At 46.9% G+C, this 12,803-nt stretch overlaps 1 protein-coding gene across 9 annotated transcripts in view; it reads right to left on the bottom strand.

Annotated features, from left to right (window-relative positions):
• Positions 1–12,803, bottom strand: part of MSI2 (musashi RNA binding protein 2) — a 429,302-nt gene that overhangs the window by 352,479 nt on the left and 64,020 nt on the right. The window lies entirely within an intron of this gene.

Raw genomic sequence — 12,803 nt, 5'->3', positions numbered from 1 at the left:
CTCAAGAGAAGCAAGTTCTTACATTCTAAAGCTTTGCTAACAGCATGAAATCCTTGCTCTTTCTCTTTCATTGTGTGTTTGTTTTTAAAGTATTCTTAACCCAGTTCTTTGCAAAAAGGCTCTGAGGTGACTAACAACAAGAAGCATAAAACCAACAGTAAAACTACAATTACAGAAAATCATATCCATGGAAAAGGAGTATTATAAATACAATAATAACTGGACTAACAGATTATGACTCTCACACCGGGCTCTAAGCTTCCTGGCAGCCCAAATAAAAATGGCAACATATGCCGGGCGCAGTGGCTCATGCCTGTAACCCCAGCCCTTTGGGAGGCTGAGGTGGGTGGATCACTTGAGGTCAGGAGTTCGAGACCAGCCTGGCCAACATGGAGAAACCCCATCTCTACTAAAAATACAAAAATTAGCGTGGTGGCAAACGCCTGTAATCCCAGCTACTTGGGGGGGTAAGGCAGAATTGCCTGAACCTGGGAGGTGAAGGTTGCAGTGAGCCGAGATCATGCCACTGCACTCCAGCCTGGGTGACAGAGTGAGACTCCAACTCAAGAAAAAAAAAAAAGCAACATGATCCATTACAAACTTTTCTTCATCAAAAGGAGAAAAGTTCATCAATGCCTGGGAGAGGATCAAACTTTTCTATTGTTAAACTTCCATATCATTTTCTCATTTAGTGTAAGAAGAGACTACAACGAGGTGGTGAATGATGTCCTCACTGATACTTTTGAGTATGATTTTAAAGATCAAGGTTGTAACATTAAAAACAATTCGAGAGTAGCAACTCTATAAAGAGCTAGGGTCATATTGTGTGTACCTTTCAGTTTTACTGGTGTAAAGTTACAAAACAGAGAGGATTATTGAAAAAATAAAAATTCTCTGTAAATAGGCAGATCCTTGGGGTGGCTGATAGACCTTCACTGTTCTAAGACAGACCCTAGGAACGCAGAACACTGACAAAGGCGAATACAAAGGAGGGTTACATGCCAAGCACCTCCACTCACATGCCAGTCACATGAAATGCAGCTTCAGGAATCCTCTGGGGCTTCCATGCACCTCTATACTGCAGAGATCTGTCTTAGTCTTCAAAGCTTTCAGGTCTCGCTCAGGAGGGGCAGAAGGAAAACAGCAGCTGTTCAGATGATCAGCCCTCACATGGCTCACCCATAGTCCTCACCAGGGCGACAGTGAGACTCATCTCACATATTCCCTTTCTTGACATCTCTGCTCTCCTCCACTTAGTTTCCAGAGAAGCTGCTGAAAACCCAAGCTCCCACTCCTCACCCTGTTCCTTCCCCAGCTCAGAGGCCTCAAAAAAGAGGTCTGCATTGGGTTCCAAGTTCACCGAGGAACCTCATGGAAACACAGAAGACTGGACCGTGTGGCCTGGGCCAGTTTTTCAAGAAGTTTCATTATTTAATTTAAACTGTTTTGAGACATAAAAGAACATGGCTGGGCGTGGTGGCTCACGCTTGTAATTCCAGCACTTTGGGAGGCTGAGGCAGGTGGATCACCTGAGGTCAGGAGTTCGAGACCAGCCTGGCCAACATGGTGAAACCCCATCTCTACTAAAAATACAAAAATTAGCTGAATATGGTGGTGCATGCCTGTAATCCCAGCTACTAGGGAGGCTGAGGCAGGAGAATTGCTTGAACTGCGACCCGGAAAGCAGAGGTTGCAGTGAACCAAGATGACGCCACTGCACTCCAGTCTGAGTGACAGCGCAAGACTCCGCCTCAAAAAAAAAAAAAGAATAAAAGTTCTTTGGGCAAAGCCAAGAATATAATCTAATCCCCCATTTTACCGAGAACAGAAACTGAAGTCTTGTTCAAGGTCACATGCACTAGAAACTTGAACCCCAGGGTGCCACCCCAGCTGCGGTGCTCATTCTACCACTGCACGATGCTTCCTTGAAACAGACAGAATGAAACCCAAGTGTTTTTTTGAAACCATCCACCCACTTCAATACTCTGTTAGGATACTGGCCAAGGGCCTATGAATGCAGAACGCCTGAGAGACAGAAGTCTTCGTAGGATCTGAATCATGCAGGTACCCTTTACAAGTTAGGAATTAATTAAAGGAGGCCAGACACAGTGGTTCAAGCCTATAATCCCAGCACTTTGGAAGGCCGAGGCAGACAGATCACCTGAGGTCAGGAGTTCAAGACCAGCCTGGACAACATGGCGAAACCACATCTCTACTAAAAATACAAAAATTAGCCGGGCGTGGTGGCATGCACCTGTAATCCCAGCTACTAGGGAGGCTGAGGCAGGAGAATCGCTTGAGCCCAGGAGGCAGAGGTTGCAGTGAGCAGAGATCACACCACTGTACTCCAGCCTGGGCAACAGAGTGAGACTTTGTCTCTCAGAAAAAAAAAAAAAGAAAAGTTAGAGGCTTTTGGAGGTAAAAACGGAGGAGAAGGACCATCAAGAGAGATAGGCACAGTGTACTGAACATCCACTAAACCCAGGACCACAGTAAAAACAGCAGCAGCGCCAAACGCTCAGGCACATGGCTTTCCTTCGGACTAGATGCCCTCTTGTCCAGTTTGCTGACTGAAAGAAGTTGGAAACTCTACCATCCGCCCTCGCAAGTCATTATTCAACAACAAACAGGAGCTATATTTAGAACTTTTTCCATGAAGGCACCATAGGCAAAGGCCACCAACCTCTGAGACACGGAAAGGTTAAATAAGGCTATCTGGCCAAAAAAAAAAAAAAACTTTAATAGGCAAGTTCCATTTCAGATTCATCTGTTCAACATAGCTTCTAATTTTATAAATGGACCTTAAAATTAACAGGAGGACAGGCAGTTTTTCCCAGGAGCCTCTGTGTCCGTTCTGCAAAATTACGTAACTCGGAAAACGAGGGTTCTGATTTGATTATGCTTTAAACAGCCTGCTGGCTGAGACGAATTCATTGTGCACATCAGCTCCTCGCAAGGGACTCAAACACCGGGGAAGGAGGGAGAGAAGAAGGACAAACCCTTTTTCACTAACTCATGTAAATAAGTCTTTGAGAAAACCTCTATATACCCTCAGTGACACACACCCCCTAACCCTCCCGACACACACACACACACACACACACACACACACACTTACATCCTAGTAAAACCCCACTATGAGTTTCTGGCCCACTCAGATGGGTAAGAAATTACACATTTCTGAGCTTGGGTTTACCATGTTGTTTGCCCTTAATGGAAGTTTATACATGCCTCCCACACAGGGGTATTGTTAGAAGGAATCAAATAATTTACTGTTGAACACTGCAACTTTAAAGGACAGAATATGCTCTCGGGAATGCAAAATATTACCGTTTACCTTTTTTTAAAAAAAAATTATTTACTTGTCTTTTACAACCAAGCCAAAAGAAATACAGTGTTTTCCAAACGTAATTGAAGGTGCTGAAAACCTCCTCTAATAATCCTATTTCTACAAAATGTAGAGCTGTTTTGCAGGGAGAAATTCAAATAAACCTCTGGAATGCATTCTTGCAAGGTGAAGCAACACACAATCCCAGCATCTTCTGTCATCACTGGGTACCACTGCCCAAATACCGTCTCAGCACACACCAGCTAGGGTCTCCACTCCCCTCGTCCAGGCTGGAGCGCAATCTCGGCTCACTGCAACCTCCACCTCCCAGGTTTCAGCGATTCTCCTGCCTCAGCCTCCCAAGAGATCTATTTTCTTCATCATTCACAAATATTAAAATGAATTTACATTCCTATCAGGGGGCCCCAAAACCGAATGACTGAGGAATCAGCAAGACAACTAAAATTCAGCCACATAAACCACCAAAACGTATTCAAAGTCCCCCTCCGCCAAACCCAACCCAAACCAAGCACACAAACTTTAACCCACCTATTCCATAGAGCGGAATGTCTCCTCAGGCAGTAATCAAACAAGTGGATTAAAAAAAAAAAAAAAAGCCTATTCAAGGATGTTCACTGTCTGTTTATACAGGCAAAGCTGAGCCACCCAGCTGTCCAACCACAGAGGATTAGTTAAATTATGTTATATCTATACAATGGAGCATTCTGCTGCCATTGAAAATGTTGCTGTTGATGTGTGTACACTGGCGAAAACTGCACTGGGAGCAACTTACAAAACAACATGTTTTCTGTAGTGGGGTCTAATTTTATAATGTGATCTAAATGTATAATGTGATCTAATTTTTAAAAGGAGAAATATATACAAAGTTATGTCTGCATTTACATCAGAAAGCCTACAAGGAAAGAAAGAATGTATCATTCTTTCTTTCAAGGACAAGATGGATGGATAGATGGATGGATGAAGGATGGATGGATGGATGGATGAAGGATGAATGAATGAATGGATACATGGCTGGGTGGATAGATGGATAGATAAATGGATGCATGGATGGATGGCTGCATGAAGGATGGGCAGATGGATGGATGGATGGATAGATGAATACATGGATGGATGAATGGAGGATGGATAAATGGATGAATGCATGGGTAGGTGGATAGATGGATGGATAAATGAATGCATGGATGGATGGCTGCATGAAGGATGGATAGATGGATGGATGGATGGGTAGATGCATGGATGGATGGATGGATGGATGGATGGACGGATGGATGGACAGAAGGACAAAGAGACAGATGGACAGGAGCCAATACTGGCACATTTGGGGACATTTTTCCATAAAGAAGTAGTTACCTTTGAGTCTGGTTATTTTGCTATTAGAACATGAACCTTGCTGAGATAAACAGATAGTTAAAGAAATTAATAAAAGAGAGAAATGTGTGTCCCCTCCCACTCCCCACAACAGTAGTGCCTTTTGCAAACTAAATTCTAGGGGGTGAAGCCAAAAACATCTGAGCCATTCCTGGGAAATGAGACTCACCTGTCCAGACGGAGGGGGAAAGAAGTACCAAACTCAGACCGGATTTACAGGCCTGCCTAACAATGGGCTCCCACATACACAAGCAGTCAAGGGCAAATGTCTCATCCTGAACAGAAAGATGAGCCTGAACTACAAGTCCCTCATATCCCAGCTTTACTCACAAACTTGGGCCCCCCAGCATAACACCATCAACCAATGACCTTGGAGGCATCTCACAGTGGCTTGGTTTTTGCGACAAGATTGTAAAAGCAGCCATCACACTAACTGGTGAAAGAGACACAATCAATCCTGTTTTGTCTACCCGAAGCTCAGAGAGTAGGAGCAAAGGATTGGGGCCCCCACACACCACATTACCCTTTGATGCCACAAAGAAGGGATGTGTTGAATAGAACACTTTTTGTGTTCTAAAAGTTTGTCTGACACCAATTCACAAATCACATGGTCAGCTGGAAGAAGCTAGCCAACCAAGGGTAGAGTTTCCACAATTCTGGGCCGAAAACCACAAGACTCAGCACTCATTCCAGGTACCTTGCTGAAGCAAGAGAAAAGGCACCCACTGTATCGGATCTAAGTCCCTGCAATGTACACTGGCTGTGTGACCTCAGATGGGTCATGTTAACTCTCTGGGCCTCAGATTTGTCACTTTTTCTTTTTCTCATTTTTTAGAGATGGGGTGTCCCTCTGTCACCGAGGCTGGAGTGCAGTGGCACAATCATAGGTTGCTGTAACCTCAAACTCCTAGGTTCAAGTGATCCTCCTGCCACAGCTTCCCAAGTTGCTTGGATTACCCACACGAGCCACCGTGCCCAGCCCTGTGGATTGTCATCTTTTTAGATGTTGGACAAGATGATCATGAAGACAGCTATTACTTCTAGTGGATGGTCTGTTTCTATAAGTACCGAGCTCCATTTGGCACTCAGTAAAACACTCAATAACCACTGGAAGTGTTTCCTTTCTTAACTCTCATGTCCAGTCATTTTATCACCCTATCAAAAACACTCTCAGATGGGCAGTTCTATTCCAACCGTGACAGCCAGAAGGCACAAACACTGTAGTGGGACAAGGTACAGTCCTTCCAATCGTTACCAGTCTGTGGTTAAAAATCGGGCTTCCTGAATTCAAATCTCCCTCTCCACCTCCAAGCCACGTGACCCCAGGCAAGCTACTTCAGCAGCAGCTGCCTTGGTTTTCCCACCTATCAAACAGGGGTAAGACAAGTAACTTCTCATAGGGCTAGTGTGAAGATCAAATGAGCGGAAAGAAGCATTTAGAACACAGCTTGACACACAGTAAGAGCTTCATAAATGTTAGCTACTATTATCCATTCACCAAGACAGTCTCACTGGGTATTTACTCTCACAGTGCCAGTTAATCATGAGGCCTCTAAGGAAACACAAAGATATTGACTAGGACATAGTCCAAGGCCCTACAGTTTAGTAGGAGGAGGCCAACTTGAACCAAGAAATACAGACCTATGATCTCTTATCCCAAGCCCTGGGGCCAAATAGGTTTGGATGTAGGTGTTTCTGCTTGCAGACAGGTAATAAGTCATGTATCACATATCGTACAGCACCCACTTCCTCTCCCCCAGGACTTGGAACAGCACCTGTGGTCAAACCCGCTGGGATTTCTTAAGCAAAACCCACAAATAGCCACACTAAGTGGGATCAAGAAATACTACCAAGTGTCTCAAGACAGTTCAGATTTTGTAGCCAAATGAGTTACAAAAAAAAAAAAAAATTTTGGCTTTCAAAATTTGGGGGCTATGAGAATTGTAGCTAAGGGTCTATAACCTGCACCATACAGCAACAAGGCTACAAAAGCAGCAGCAGCTAACACCCTAATGGGGGTGACGGGAAACGCTCTGCCAAAAAGGCACAGTTTAAGCTGCAGCTTGAAGGAGAAAAGGGAGCCTCACTGCACTAGGCAGGTAGGCATTCCCGGCAGAGGGACCGGCAGATGCAAAGGCAGGAGGTAGCAATCAGTGAAGAACGTTCAGGAAACACAACACGTCATGGAGTGCAGTCTAAGATGTGTGTGCAGCAGTAGCAAGAGGAGAGGCTGGAAAATGAGGCCAGGTTAGATCCTGAACTGCGCATAAGCCATGCTGAAGCAGGCATTGGTACGGGAGTCCTTTAAGAATTTGATCAGATCCACATTTTCCTAAAATCCCCCTGGGTAGGTGCCCGGTAAATGGACAGACAGAGGAACAGAGGAAGGAGGTGGTCAGCTGGAGATGGGTCAAATGGTCAGGGAAGAGATGATGACAACACCAACTCAGTCAGCAAAAGGGGTAAAAAAGAGGAACAGCCACTGCACACCCGGTGGTGCACAGGCTTGGCCTCGTAACAGGGCCAAGGGGGCAATCGGTGCAAGAAGACAGCCCACACCTACTCGCCCTGTGTTCAGGACTCAAACAGGCCCCTTTTTTAGACTCCACTTTCTTTTTCTGTTTTTAATAAGTTTTGTATTTCAATAGCTTTTGGGGTATAAGTGGTTTTTAGTTACATGGATGAATTGCATACTGAAGTCTGAGATTTCAGTGCACCTGTCAGCTGAGTAGCATACACTGCATCCAATATGTAGTTTTTTATCCTTCACCCTCTCCCACTTTCCTTCCTTTTGAGCATCTAATGTCCATTAAACCACTCTGTACGTCTTTGCATACCCATAGCTTAGCTCCCACTTATAAGTGAGAACATGTGATACTTGGTTTTCCATTCCTGAGTTACTTCACTTAGAATAATGGCCTTCAGCTCTATCTAAGTTGCTGCAAAAGACATTATTGTGTTCTTTTTTATGGCTGGGTAGTATTCCACAGTGTATATATACCACATTTTCTTTATCCACTCATCAGTTGATGGGCACTTAGGTTGGCTCCATATCTTTGCAACTGGGAACAGTGCTGTGATAAACATAGGTAGATACCACTTTCTGATGTACCAAATGACAGGTGATGATTTTGGCAGCACTGGGCTCTGAGCTGTGGCAACTCAACCCTCCTCTTCTGCATGCCTGCCTTGCTCTCCTCCAGCTCACAAGCAGGCTGGCAAAGTACAGCAGTCAGGTGCATGTGGCCTGGTCCCTGCCCCAGCGGCTCAGCGGCTCAAAGAAGCAAATCTGGTTAAGAGCAATCAGTGGGTCAGCGAGGTGGGGTTTTCCCATCTATCAAACAGGGGTAAGATGAGTAACTTCCCATAGGGTTAGTATGAAGATCAACTGAGCGTTAGTATGAAGATCAAATGTCACATGCCCTTCTGAGCTATAGGTCAAGAGGGGAGGCTGGAAGAAAGTGGAGGAGGAGGGAAAGTTCCAGGATGGAATGGACTTGGCCTCTGCTGGCTCAGGAGGAGGATCTGTAGCCACTCGTCTCTGAAATGGTCACTGCTCCTTTATTAAAGACAAACCAAACTAAAACAAAACACCTTCTGAGCCAGGCAGAAGAAGAGAGGTGTCAGCTGGTGAGATAGATGTAAGTATCCATGGGCCAACATGCACAGCCACTTGGAAGACAGCAGAGGCAGCTTTTCCCCTTCTTACCTGCCGGCTCCTTCAAGAACTGGAAAGCCAAGGGCTATAAGGGAAATGTCACTGAATGTCCCATCAGAGGTCAGAGGTGTCTGTGACTGACCGGGGAGTATATGACCAGGGGAGCCAGCGGGTCAGATGAGGAAAAGCTGCCTCCTGTCTGCACAGCCACCTTATGTGGTACCCCTCCTTGGGTCAGGCACTCCTGCATCCCTGGCAGGACCAGGGTGTGGGCTCCAGAGGGCTGCCTCGGCCCATGTTGTGCTGCTCACAGACTCTACCGGCTACCCCTCCTCCTAGGCCTCAGACTCCACCCACAAAAAGACGAAAAAAAAATTGTTTCAATTTCTTGTAAAGACATGGCCTTGCTATGTTATCCAGGCTGGTCTTAAACTCCTGGCCTCAAGCGACCCTCCAATCTCTGTTTCCATGGTGTTGGGATTACAGGCATGAGCCACCACACCTGGCCTTATTTTTGTGTGTGTGATCCTTTAGGACAGGGACAACCTAGTCCTCCTTTTACTGTCACCTAATATACAGCTGCATAACCTGGGAAATCTAGCCATCACCAAAAAGAAAACCATCTCAGAACCTGTGGGAAGAATGCTCCTCATACAGCAGGAACAAATGAGGGTGATGGGGAAATAATGAGTTCACGCAAGAAATTAAGACCTCGATGTCCGTTCACATCAGTGGGTGTCTATGCCACACAGAGCTACCCCGTGATCCACCTAAAATGCCTCTCTTGACACCCACAGTGGCAGGCACCCACAAAGAGGGGATGACATCCATCCCATCCTTCTCTACCCATCCTGGCAACTAAGACAAGTCCCCCCCTGGTGAGGCCACGGGACACTGACCTGGACAACTGCCCCTCCATGGAGCTTGGCAGCACAGCACAGGCCGATGCAGCCCCTCTGGAGCCCAATCCTGGCCCTGCCAGGGACGCAGGCGTGCCTGTCCCAGGGAGGCAGCACCAAACAAGGAGGCTGCAGGGACAGGAGAGCAAAGGCTTCCACTGGAATGGGGAACCTGGATCTTTGGGAGGGTCCAAGTGCCCAGCGGACCCCCACATTTCCCTAGAGATTCCCCGAGCTCAGTGAAACTTGGGAGCAGGGAAAACCCAAGGTGCTTCTCAGGCATGGATGTCCAGAAGTCCATGGGAAAACGGACTCTCTCAGTCAAAACTCTGAAAAAAAATCAGTCTCACATTTTTTCTTCTCCACTTTCCTGCAGGATTTAGGACCTGCGTCTTTGTAGACTCAATCTGTGTGGAACAGATGAGGAAACAGACCTACACCTGATTCAAAGGGGTAATGCCGGGGGTGGGGGGGTGGGGGAAGTTGGGGGAGGGGGGCGGGAATCTTGGGGTCAGCTGCTCCTTTTCTTTCTAGCTTTTGATCTTTCTTTCTAGCTTCTGACCTTTGCAAACTTTCACAAAAGTCATGAGATTGAGAGAATGAACCCCGGTACTCATCACTCAGGGTCACCCATGACCAACACGGCCCCTCTCCCCGCACCAATATGCTCCCCGCCCCATATACACTAGATTATTCTAAGCAGCTGCTTCTTTCTCAACTTGTTTCTCACCAACACAACACGTAACTCCCAAGTGGGCTTTGCTCCCTGCCCTGCAGCCCTCATTTCACCTGGGAACCCCCCAGGTGTCAAACTAATCCAAAGACCTGCAGTTGCCACAGCTGGGCTTTCTGGCTTGAAAACAGCACAGGAGAAAGGAAAGGAAGCACAGGTCGGTGACCAGGGGCTCTGAGAAGCTGTCTGCTGTCAACAAGAGCCTTTCGGGAGACGAGAGAAAACCCAATACTTGTCCCTTAGTAGTCAAGACCTTGTGGGCGGCACGTCACTCCAACAGACAAGTACAAATCTAATGGCCGGGGATGCAGCTCCCGGTTTGAGTGAGTGGTATGTGGTTTGTTATTTATGTTCGATTAAGGGTTGATTTATGCTTCCCTGGGGAGTTTTTATTTCTCTGCTGTTATTTCACCCCTAAAATTTACAATGACTGAATTCTTCTGCCCTGTTTGAGTCAGCCCTCTCACTCCCCTCCCTAGTCTGCAAATGGCCAGAAATAGTTTCCATTGTCATTGACTTAAATTTCCATTTTGATTATGGAAATAAATATTTTTACTGCCCTTTCCTGAAACAGGAATAAATTTTTCCATTCAAGTTCTCCTAATCAGACTCTGAGGACCAAACCCTGACCACAAAGTGCAGAGGACACCCAAACAGACAAGACAAGTTATATCTGCCTCCTGCGCTCAGGACCAGTGAAGTTGGCCACAGCTCTCTGCTTCGTGGCTACCACATACTGGGTCCATTCCCTGACTCAGCTCCCATATTCTCCTGAGCTCTGGTCTCAGTATTGTGGGGACAGCTGTGAACATGACACACCCTGCCCCTACCCTCATGGAGCTTAAAAATATAAACCCAAGGGCTGGGCGCAGTGGCTCACACCTGTAATCCCAGCACTGTGGGAGGCCGAGGCAGGTGGATCACCTGAGGTCAGGAGTTCGAGACTAGCCTGGCCAACGTGGCAAAACCTCGTCTCTACTGAAAATACAAAAATTAGCCAGGCATGGTGGCAGGCACCTGTAATCCCAGCTACTCAGGAGGCTGGGGCACGGGAATCACTTGAATCCGAGAGGCAGAGGTTGCGGTGAGCCAAGATCACACCACGGCACTCTAGCCTGAGAGACAGAATGAGACTCAGTCTCAAAAAAAAAAAAAAAAAAAATTAAATCCAAAGCAAAGCTGCCCAGCCCAACACAAAAGGATTTCTTTGGGGGCTATTTCCCAAGACTGAAAAAATAAGAACATCCAACAGCAGGGTCCTTCCTAATTTGACCAAATCTCCCTTTGCAGCTCACCCTTGTCCCCAGGCACCTCTTTAGCCCAAATTCAATGGCTCCTCAGGTGAGCAGGCACAAGCTAGAAGACAAATCGGCTGCAGGAAGCTCTTCTGGCCGAGTCCAAGAGAAAGCTCAGTATGGACTCTGGTGCAACAGAGCTCCCTTGTCCTCCTGTTTCCAGAGAAGCTGAGGCATTTCCATAACTATTATTTGTGATGGAAGGCTAGAGTGCTGGGATATCACAGGAGGTTGGCGTGGGAGGGGGGCTTTCTTTGATCACTTTTTTCTCCTTCTCTAATTCTGATCTAATGTTCTGAGTCACCTTGCCATGTAAAGCAAATGGCGGCTCTCAAAGCATTTATAATTACCGTCCCTATCTGCTTGGTGGTGCACAGTAATAACTGAGAGATTGGGCCTGGAAGCCACGGGCGGGAGACTCAACAAGAACACAGCAGTCTCAGAAGCTGGAATAAGAGACTCCTGGTCACTTTTCCCAGCCTGTCTGGCTGTGCCATGTTTGGAGGGTTTAGGGGTACTCAGAGTCCATGGGAAGCAGCTAGACCATCCCAGGCCCCCAAATCCATCCCCCCAGCGCCAATTACAGCCCAGAGTAAGAGAGCCAGTGGTATATCCTTAAATCCTTCTCACCTAGCTCCAGGTGGGCGGTACAGAATCTGGAGGGCTGCATGAAAGGTAGGAGGAAACAAGGAGGGGTAAAGGGGCCCAGATGGAGGGAAGGCAGCACGGCAGGGAGCAGGCTGCAGGAGGCCAAGACGTCCATTCTCATCTCTAGGAAATGACCACATATATGGCTGAGACAGCTGCCAGAGCCCTTTATACCCATGTCTCTTCCTTCTCCCTTCCTGGTTCCCCCTCTTCAGGACCCCTTTGCTTGGTCGCAAACACAGCAAGAGTCCGCTTAGTATTTCTTTCTATATGTACCTTAGGATGGGGCTGGGGCATCCCTCAACCAGCCTGCCTATTTCAACAAGAAGAAAGCAAGAGGAAAGCTTAGGACTCCGAATTCTGGAAGAATTATTCATCCCCTTTGGGCATCACTCAGCGCTTTGATGAGACTCTAAGGGCAGAAACCTCTGACCCTTCCCAACTGTCTTAAAATATTACCTCCAAGCACTCTGCAAACTAGAGAGGAACATCTGACAGTGCCTCCCCTTCGCGGCTTCTCCCTTGAGGATTCTCCAAAACAGCCCCAGCATACCTAACAATCCTCCCTATTATCTTCCTGCAAACTGGCTTGCACCTGAAAGAAGTGAGACATCACCTCTGCCCTGGATTCAAGTCCCCGCATTCACGCCTACGTAAAAATAACTCTCCTCCCTCCCCAAGAGAGGCAAAAAGCAGACCATCCCTGTTCCTGTGATAGAGCCAGTCCTCATATAGATCATCTCTACCCAAAGATGCCTTTCCAGCCCTCTCCAGAGAGACACTCCAAGCGAGTATTGAACAAGAAGGCGACTGCAAGTGCTCACAATCGCCCTCAAATCTCAGAGAGTAATTG

The sequence above is a fragment of the Trachypithecus francoisi genome, unplaced genomic scaffold, assembly GCF_009764315.1.
Source record: "Trachypithecus francoisi isolate TF-2019V2 unplaced genomic scaffold, Tfra_2.0 Lachesis_group20, whole genome shotgun sequence".
Lineage (NCBI taxonomy): Eukaryota > Metazoa > Chordata > Mammalia > Primates > Cercopithecidae > Trachypithecus > Trachypithecus francoisi.
Note: the sequence above shows the minus strand (reverse complement) of the source record. Positions and strands in the feature narration are given on the sequence as shown.